Source organism: Loxodonta africana, chromosome 1, assembly GCF_030014295.1.
Source record: "Loxodonta africana isolate mLoxAfr1 chromosome 1, mLoxAfr1.hap2, whole genome shotgun sequence".
NCBI classification, from domain to species: Eukaryota; Metazoa; Chordata; class Mammalia; order Proboscidea; family Elephantidae; genus Loxodonta; species Loxodonta africana.
The window spans coordinates 79,322,190-79,331,943 of NC_087342.1; the positions used below are offsets into that span (position 1 = coordinate 79,322,190).

At 38.3% G+C, this 9,754-nt stretch overlaps 2 non-coding genes across 2 annotated transcripts; one reads left to right on the plus strand and one right to left on the minus strand.

Moving 5' to 3' along the window:
- Nucleotides 1–371: 371 nt before the first annotated feature.
- On the minus strand, nucleotides 372–444 carry TRNAF-GAA (transfer RNA phenylalanine (anticodon GAA)). Its single transcript has one exon. It is a non-coding gene; the product is annotated as a tRNA-Phe (tRNA).
- A 7,973-nt stretch (nucleotides 445–8,417) lies between these two features.
- TRNAL-UAG (transfer RNA leucine (anticodon UAG)) lies at nucleotides 8,418–8,500 on the plus strand. The gene has a single exon. It is a non-coding gene; the product is annotated as a tRNA-Leu (tRNA).
- Nucleotides 8,501–9,754: the final 1,254 nt, after the last annotated feature.

The following is a 9,754-nucleotide window of genomic DNA, read 5'->3' on the forward strand; positions in this document are numbered from 1 at the left end:
ATAAAACATGCAAAATGTCGGTTAGCGCTTTATGGAAGACCTCAAAACCAAACCCAATCAAACCCATTGCGGTCCAGTAGATTCCGACTCATAGCGACCCTGTAGGACAGGGTAGAAACGCCCTGTAAGTTTCCAAGGGCTGTAAATCTTTACCGAAGCTGAACGCCATGTCTTCCTCTTCCTGAGCGACCACCTACGTTTTGTTAGTAGCCCAGCGTTAACGACTGCACCAGGAATGCTTGTAGACTGATATAGTTTCCTTTTTTTCTATAGTTCTGTGTCGGATACTTGTGCTGTACAGTTCTATTCGACTCCAAAACCTTGGAATGCAATGTTTTTTAAGAATGCAGTTATGCAACACCGAAGTAAGTTGCTGCAAACCGGAGTCGAACCAGGGACCTTTAGATCTTCAGTCTAACGCTCTCCCAACTGAGCTATTTCGGCCACTACGAAAGTTCTCTTTTAATCTTTGGTATAAAACATGATCATGGCTACTGTGTTTTCAAACATTTACTCTTAATTTGTTCTACATTATGCACTCACGCTGACTCAATTATAAGTATGAAAATGGGATTCAATTTTCGGAGACCGTAGATAGGTTGGTAACAAGATGACAAAGGGGAGGAATACGTAAAACGGGGCGATGCTTTCTGCTTGTTAACCTCTGGCTCTTTCACGCTCCAACCACTGCTCGGAAAACTAAGGGAATTTCAAACGAAATGATCGAGCCTGTTCTTCTTCTCTTTTTTCAGTCCTTTTTCTGTATTAGTCTTTCATGACACTGGGAAAGGGAACAGAGGATTAGTGAGCCAGTTAATGGCGTGGCGGGCTTCTGGCTTCGAAATGAGAAAAACGTGAGCAAGCCAACTCTGAGTCTCTATTTCCCTCCTTTTGTCTTGCTTGTGCTGGCACGGGCGCCCTGGGTGGTAAGGAGAAACAGGGAGTAGAAACGGGGAAACATCTCAAGGCAATCCATCGGGTAATGTGTTTAATAAGTATGAGTACGCAAAACATACTTGAAAAAGGAGAAAAGTGCAGCGCTGTTGGGAATTGTAAAAAGCAGATGAGTGTGCACGGTTTCAAGCCGTCTCAAGGAAAGGATACTCTCCTCTTAAGCCACAACTCTCTCACGACAGAAACTTCATGAAAATCCTCCTTGAAATATTAGCCATATTTCTAAGGGGTTTTGGTAAATTCAATAGATGATCAGAGAGAAAATCCAATGTTTCAAATTTCACTATTTTTAAACCTCTAAACTACACCAGGAAATAAGTAAAGAAATTGCAGACCCAAAACACCTTCTCTTCCTAGGCATTCCACCCCATGATTCCACTCCAAGGTTCCTGCCCTGGTAAATTGCCCTGCCCATTTTTTCCTGCAACCACCAGGAAAGATGTAATGGAACTTTCTCTTGTTTTTTCCACTTCTCTCCCTATCCATTTTTTCTTTTTTTTTCTCATCTTACAAAGTTTTTCAAGCCACCTTCTCCTTAAGAATAGGGAATTAACCACAGTCTAGAAGATTTCAATACTTATATTTGACAAAGGACCCTTATCTAGACTATTTGAAGAACTCCTATGAAACACTAAGAAAAAAAGACCGAAAATAAATGAGAAATAGCAAAGACTAAACATATACTTCGCTAAAAAAATGCATAAACACAATTATTAAACACAATGAAATAATACTACCTTTCACCAAGTGTCTCTGACAATACTGAACCAAAACTTTAATAGATTGCTGATGAGACTGTCAACTGGTACATCCACTTTGGTACACTATTTGCAAATGTTGCCTCAAAGAAAATATACATACAACCTACAACCCAGCAAGTCCACAGCTGCAGTTAGACCCTAGGAAAATGCATGCTATTGCTCTTGAAAAACATGTACAAGAATGTTCATAGCAGCATTATCCATTTGAAATGTATAGCAACAGTAAAATGAATGAAAAAGGTCTGATTCCAGTATTCATATAATGGAATATGACAGAGCAATAAGAAAGAAATACTGCTACTAGAAACAGTATGGGTGCATCTAATAAAAACATATTAAGTGAAAGAACCCATACTAAAATGAACATGTGCTATATGAATTTCTTATTTTTCAAAGCACAGGAAAAGCTAATTTATGCTAGTAGAGGTCAGAAAATTAGAATTGATTGGGATGAGGTACAAGGGAGCTCCTGGGAGGTGAAAATTTGTTTATCTTTGTCTGGATGTTGGTTCCATGGTGTGTATATATATATATATTATTCATTAAACTGTATTTCGCTCTATATGATTCTAGCCTCGGTTTAAATTAAGAGATGACATATGGGACATTCACACTTCAGATATAAAATTACAAACCTAGAGTATCTTCCACTCATCAAATTGTTTTTCAGTAGTACATGATCTTAGTACTCCTACCAACTTCTTTAATTTTCCCACTTTCTTTTTATAGCCATTGCACCCAACCCCGCAATGGTTTATCCCTATGACCTTCTCCAGTGAATTGCCTTGGTTTGGAGATTATGCCACCATTCCATTCCCAGCAACACTCAGTGACTGACTGGAGGGGATGGAAGGTGCAAAAGTCCAAACCCCTTGACTCAAGGACAATTCTGTCATGGGATTTATACGCCAGTTCCCCTGTCACATAAAAACAAACAAACCCATTGCCCTACAGTTGATTCCGACTCATAGCTACATGGGTCAGGCCAAATCTAGACTTCACCCAAGGACATATTAATGCTTGGCTACTTTCCCTTTCCCATCCTAAAGACAACCCCCTCAGTAAATCACATACCCCTCAATAACTATCTCACACTCCTAATATTTCTCAGGCATGAAAGGGTCTGATGAAACTGTTCAGCTGCAAACACATGCTTTCTATTTCATAAAAATGGAAAGACAACTCCGATGGCAGAGCCATGAAAACACAGAGCATTCATTCCAGGCCTTGAAAGCTAATGTTTGCCTGGCTAGATTTAGACATTACTTGGGACCAGTGACTGTCTTTTTTTCTTTCAATTTCATCCCTTTTTTTTAATTGGAATATCTGTAACTATTACCTTATACCTGTTCTGCCATTGTATTTTGGGGAGCAGATAAGTTCCTTCTTGAATTTTCCAGATTCACAGATACAGGGGAATTTTATCTCAGGATGGATTATACCCAGAGCTTCATCCAGACCTAATTTAGACAATGTAAATGAAAAGATTGGGGACTTTTCAGCTGAAGAGATTTTGATGACATTTTGGACTTTGAGTTGATGCTGTAATGGGATTGAGATTTGGGGAGGTATTGGGATGAAATGAATGTTTTTGCATGTGGGTCAGATGTGAATATTTGGAGATCAGAGGGCAGCCTCTGGTAGGTGTAATAATGCGCCAGCAAAGACATCCATGTAGTAATATCCAAAAGCTGTGTGTATGTTACCTTACGTGGCAAAAGGGACTTTGCAGATTTGATTAAGTTAAGGATGTTGCCATGGAAAAATGAATCTGGATTTTCTGGGCGGACACGATATAATCACGAGGTCCTTTTAAGAGGAAGACAGGAGGGCCAGAGTCAGAAAAGGACATGAGACAACTGAAGCAGAGGTCAGAATGATGCAGCCATGAGCCAAGAATGTGGGTGGCCTCTGGAAGCCAGAAAAGTCAAGGAATGAATTCTCCACCAGTGTCTCCAGAAAGAAAGCAACTCTGCCAACATCTTCAGTTTAGACCTATAGGACCGGGGACAGATTACCCAATAAGCATGGTAAACATGTGCTTAGGGCATCAACAAAACAAAACAGGGACCCATAGATGCCAAGCAGACAAGACACAAGGAAAAGCAAGCAGCATGCTGGAAGGGAACTGACAGGGTGTTAAATGATACTGATTTTATTTTATAAATTTTACATACAATAACAATTATATTTTCCTTTTCATTTCAGACAGATCAGGTATAGCGTCACATTTAGTTCTCTCTTGTAGATCATGTGAGAACATGCCAGCAGCACTATAGTCATGTGACTCATGATATATCTGATCCTGCACAAAGCGAGCCAAAATGCATCTTCAGATTGAGCGTACCCTTGTATTTGTATCATCCTCTTTGCCATCATTCTTATCCCTGTTCAGGTATCAACAGTAGTACAATGAACTGTGAAGATGCAACATCAAAGTACAAAAAGTCAGTGGGCAAGTTTTTAGGTATTATTTCAAGACAAAAACACTTGTGGAGATATGCAAAGAGCCCACCAACAAACATTGTACACAAATGAATGAAATTAATTTTGACTGCCTTGGAAGTACTATTTCTTTTGACTATCTCAGACCTGAAGAACAAAATTACACATTGTAAATTAAATTTTTATTGATTTTCAAATATTAATTTTAGTGCGAACATTCAAATTTTAATGTAAATTTTATTTTATAAATTTTACTTCTTTTATCAATTTTATTTATTTTCAATTATTCAAATTTATTTGCTATGGTACAAGCAAGTTAAAAAATTAAATTCAAAGTAAATGGAGTGCAAAAATGAAAGCTCACAGAAGATAAAAAGAAAAAGATTTGTGAATTCCTAAAGACAATTCCAAAATCAACTTCCTTTTTAAAACATAATGAATCAGAAGAGACTTTGTCCTTTGAACATTAGGTTTTAATGGGTGCAAATCATTCTACTGGTACCTCCAGTGCTGAAATTACTAATAGCATTATGAATATAATAGAATTTGTTCTAAATTCTGCATCGATTCCTTGCTGTAGTTAAAAGAAAAAATTAATAGTGGTGTAGAAAGTGGAACTATTTTAGAATCTAAAATTGTCATATCTGCAGATCCCATAAATAAGAGAAATACAGATCCTGCTTTGCAAAATAATTTTTCTTCTAATGATGTAATTACTGGATCAAAAGAGGGCCAAGTGATTGTCAACATCACAGTGGGCCATTTGAAAATTCATTGTCAAAATGATCTGGATGGTAAACAAAGAAGGTTCTGTAGCCAGAATATACTTCTAGGGTGCAAAGCTAATGGTGACAATTGTAAGAAGGAATCTCTCTCAGTTGTTTGCAAACTATTCTGTCCTAAATCATTTAATTCTCAATTTGCTACGGATAGATTTAGCAACTTGAACATGTTTGATAAATGTGAAAACAGGGATTCTATGGTGTCATATTTAAACTGAAGACACTGTTTTCACTTAACTCATAAACTGGTAACACAAATTAATGAAGAACGTCAGTACTGGAAAGCCGTTTTGCAATGCGTTTGTGCTTTCATTAAAACCATCACTGAAGGTGGACTGTCTATTTGAGAAAGAAATAAAGTGTTTGGGGGCCCACAAAGCACAAATTTTTAAGGTCTACTTGAGCTTGTTTGTCAGTTTGATCCATTTTTAGCAGGTCACATCTCAAAATATGAGAACACTAGAGAGGGCAAGCCATCATATATGTCTAAAACAACATGTGATAATTAATAAACTTAATAAATGATAAAGTTTGATCAATTATTTTCAGTGATGTAAGTATAGCTCGATATTTGAGTTTGTCTGTAGATTCCACTCCTGATCTTGCTCATACAGATCAGCTAAGTATTATTTTAAGATACTTATCTCCATAGATGGAAAACCTGTTAAGCAATTTATCACATCTACTAGCTTAAAAAGTCATACGGGTGAAGAAATTACAAATCAAGTACTTTACTATTTATGTGAAGTGTGCAAAACTGATGTTTCTAAGTGCAGAGGCCAGTCCTATGACAATGCTGCCAATGATAAAGGCATACAACAGAAAATATTAGAAGGTAATGAATATACCATTTTCATACCATGTATTATTGCATATTCACTTCATCTTGAAGAATGCAGCTGCAACAGATTGTTGTCTGGAAGCAGTTGGGTTTTTTGTACTGTTCAGTTACTCTCCACATTTTTTGCTACCTCTGCTAACCAACTGGCATTTCTTAAAACATATTTAGTCAGTGACTGAGTATTAAATTGTCTTTCTAAAACACGTTGGGAAGTGCATGCTGTAGCAATGAATGCAATCCCGGAATAGTACAGTGAGATTCTAGATGCCTTAGAAGTATTGCTGAAGACCAGACACAAAAAGGAGATGCCGAAAGAGAAACTGAAGACACCGCCAACAAAATGCAAACCCTAGAGTATGTACCCATGTTGGTTATGTGGAATAACATATTGCAGCATTTTCATCAGAAGAGTCAAGGTCTCCAAGACTGAGAAGTAAATTTAAAGGCATGCACAGATCTCTACCAATCATTAATAGGGTATTTACATAATTTAAGAGAAAGTTTTGAAAACACAAGAATATAAATACTGCCAAATACTGATTATCAAGCAGTTCTCCATCACAGATGCACTAGAAAGAAACAAAATCATAGAAGCACCTCAGAAGTATCATTGAGAGCCAGAGGTCAATTTCTCCTAACCACAAAATATGCCATCATTGACTCACTTGAATCTTGCATGAAAAGAGGAAGAATGTATATGAAGTTCTTTCAAATAGATTTTCCTTCTTAAACAGTGAGGATATATCTGATAAAGACTGCACGAAGGCATCCAAGAAATTAGTGCAGGCTCACCCCCATGGCTTAAATACAAACTTTTATGAAGAAGTGCCACAATTTCATTCTTACATGAGAACTAAGTTTACAGGTTCAGGAAAGACAAATTTTACTCATGCAAGCATGTAGGATTCCATAATAGAAGATAAAATACAATGCGTATTTCCCAATGTTGAAATTGCTTTACACGTATTCCTAACTTTAATGGTAACAAACTGCACAACAGACCGCTGATTTTTGAACCTAAAGAAATGAAAAAACCCTGAGCGTACAGCAATGATTCAAGAAAGACTCCACCCATTATCTTTACTATGCACGGAAGTAGGTATTATTCTGCAGCTTAACTGTGATTAAATCATTGAAGAATTTGTAAGAGCAAAAAATAGAAATGTTTTTAATTATAACATGTTAGAGATGAAAGATCTACCTAGAAATAAAAGTAATTTGTCTTAATATTTGTTTTTTCTGATCGTTCAATTTTCTTTTAAGACATCTTTTCATTGGTTCATTTATAATTATAGCATTTTCTATGAAACAAGCATCAAAATCGATGAGCCGTTTAAAGCAAAAATGGTAAAAGTCAATACTTCGTTGTAGAAGATCAATAGAATTTTACACTGAGTGTTGAAACAACTAAGCTCGCTGACTCATTTTCTTTGTTGTAGTATACAGAGTATATTCTTTTTGTAGAAGATTAGTTATATAGTAAAAATTTTAGTACCCCGCATCCACTAAAATTTTCATAATGCTGTTCATCTCATTCTGCTAAAACGGCATAGGCCACTTTTGTGTTCATTTATGTTATAGTCGTATTTAAAAATACATGGGTAGCTAAGACACACACACACGTGTATACAGGTATACAGATAACTCACATGCCCCGTGGGAATGCCTGAGTAAGTAGAAGGAAGGGACACCAGGGATTGTCAATGTTTAATTACCTCACATGCCTTAATCCGACCTGAAGAGAGCCCATTTCGCACTTCTGACCTCCAGAACTGTAAGATAATAAATTTGTGTGTGTGTTTTAAGCCATTAAATCTGTGGTAATTTGGTACAGTAGTAATAGGTAACTAATCCAGAGTTTGGTATTAGGTTGTGCTATAGTTAGCCTACTGAAAAGCTGTCTTGTTACCAAAGGAGACAGGTAAAGCTCTTGAAGGACTCCTTGGCAGAGGGTTAAAAAAGAAAAAAATTGCAGTTTGTCCAGGTCCGTTTATAACCATATCCCACGAAGTAGAAGAGATGGAAAACCCAGGTGCTCTTCCTAAGGCTCGAACATCAGGACCTTCAGATTATGAGACTGACGCTTTGCCTACATCACCACGAAGGAACTTAGGTGAACAACCTCAGCAAGGCTCTTGGTTCGAAGGCTCTCAGCGAAATTTCTGAAGCATTAGGTCTTTACATCTTATACACCTCCATGCCCCAAAAAGAATTAATGCTATGTCATATATAAGTTTGCTGTTGCTCTGAGTTTGTCACAATAACCTTGATCAAAGATATTTCAGGACTTTACCCCGGAATAAATAAATTATACAACACAGTGAAGTTTTCCGCTCCGCTTTAAGCATCACTTTCTGCTGAGTGACGTCCAGCAAGTTACTTACCGCTGTGCCTCATATTCTCCATCAGGCAAATGGAGATCATAGTAAAAGTACCTATCTCCTGAGGCAATTAGGAGGGTTGAATGACAGTAAATGTAAGGAAAGTGCATGGCGCATAATAAATTCCTAATAAATTTTAGTTGTTATTTATCAGTGTCTTGGACAACTAGCATGGAGACCTGCTTTAGGAATAGTGTGGGAAAACATTCTTCTTTCTTTACAAATAATAGTTCCAAAGATTATCAACATGCTTGGTAGCGTGGCCGAGCGGTCTAAGGCGCTGGATTTAGGATCCAGTCTCTGCGGTGGGCGTGGGTTCGAATCCCACCGCTGCCAATTCTATTTCAAATTGAATCTAAGATTTCGCGAGTTTGACTTGGGACAACTGCTTCGGGGCTGCTAACTGAAGAGGTCAGAGCGCTGATGGCGCAGTGGTTAAAGCAGTCGGCTATTAACCGAGAGCTTAGCAGCTCCGCGATAAGAGCAGCCAGGTAGTGTTTCTGGAGTGATAAAGAAAGTCAGACTATTGTCATTCCTGTCTATTCTTTATATCTAAGAACACCATTTGTGCCCAAGGGGCAATTTTTTATGGTTTTAAAACGTTTATACTGAAATAAACATGACTTTGACATCTTTTTGTTTTTGACATTTTTAGTGAGTAGTGGTTGAGTGCTCCAGCTGCTAACCAAAATGTCAGCAGTTCGAATCCACCAGGCACTCCTTGGAAACTATGGGGCAGTTCTACTCTGTCCTATAGGGTCTCTGTGAGTCGGAATCAACTCCACAGCAAAGGGTTTTGTTTTTGTTTTAATTGCACAGTGGTTAAACTGATCGATTGCTCACGCAAAGGGTGGTGGTTTGAAACCAGCAATTACTCTGGTGCAGAACGATGTGGCAGTCGGCTTCCGTAGATTTACAGCCTTGGAAACCCTATGGGGTCGCTGTGAGTTGGAATGGACTCCACGGCAGTGGGTTTTTTGGTTTTTATGCATGCCTCTGGCTGTCCTAGGTTTTAACTGCTCCCTATTCCTTGAAGGAAACCCTGGTGGTGTGGTGGTCAAGTGCTACCCTTGCTAACCAAAGGACTGGTAGTTCAAATCCACCCGGTGCCCCTTGGAAACTCTATGGAACACTTCTAGGGTCTCTATGAGACGGAATCAACTCCATGCCAGTGGGCTTGGGGTTTTGTTTAGTTTTCTTTTGTTTTGGTTTTGGTTATCCCTGGAAGGAGTCCCAGTGGCGAGGTGATTAAAAGATAAGTAAAACCTCTGCAGCTTGAATCCATCAGCCGCTCTCTAGAAACCCTACCGGACAGTTGGATTTTGGGTTTTCCCTGGGAAGGAGACACTAGGTAGACTTAAATAGTTAACACTTGCTTGCTGCTAACTGAAAGATTGGAGGTTCCAGTCACCCGGAGGCGCCTGGTGATCTACATCCAAAAAACTGATTTGAGGATAACTGGTTTTCCCTGAGAAAGCATGTCCAAATATGGATTCCCGTTGCTTTATGGAGACTTCTTATCTTTGATGGTTTTTGCCTGCCGCCTGTAAGTTTCCTTGAGGCAATATCTGGGCTCCATACCAAATACAG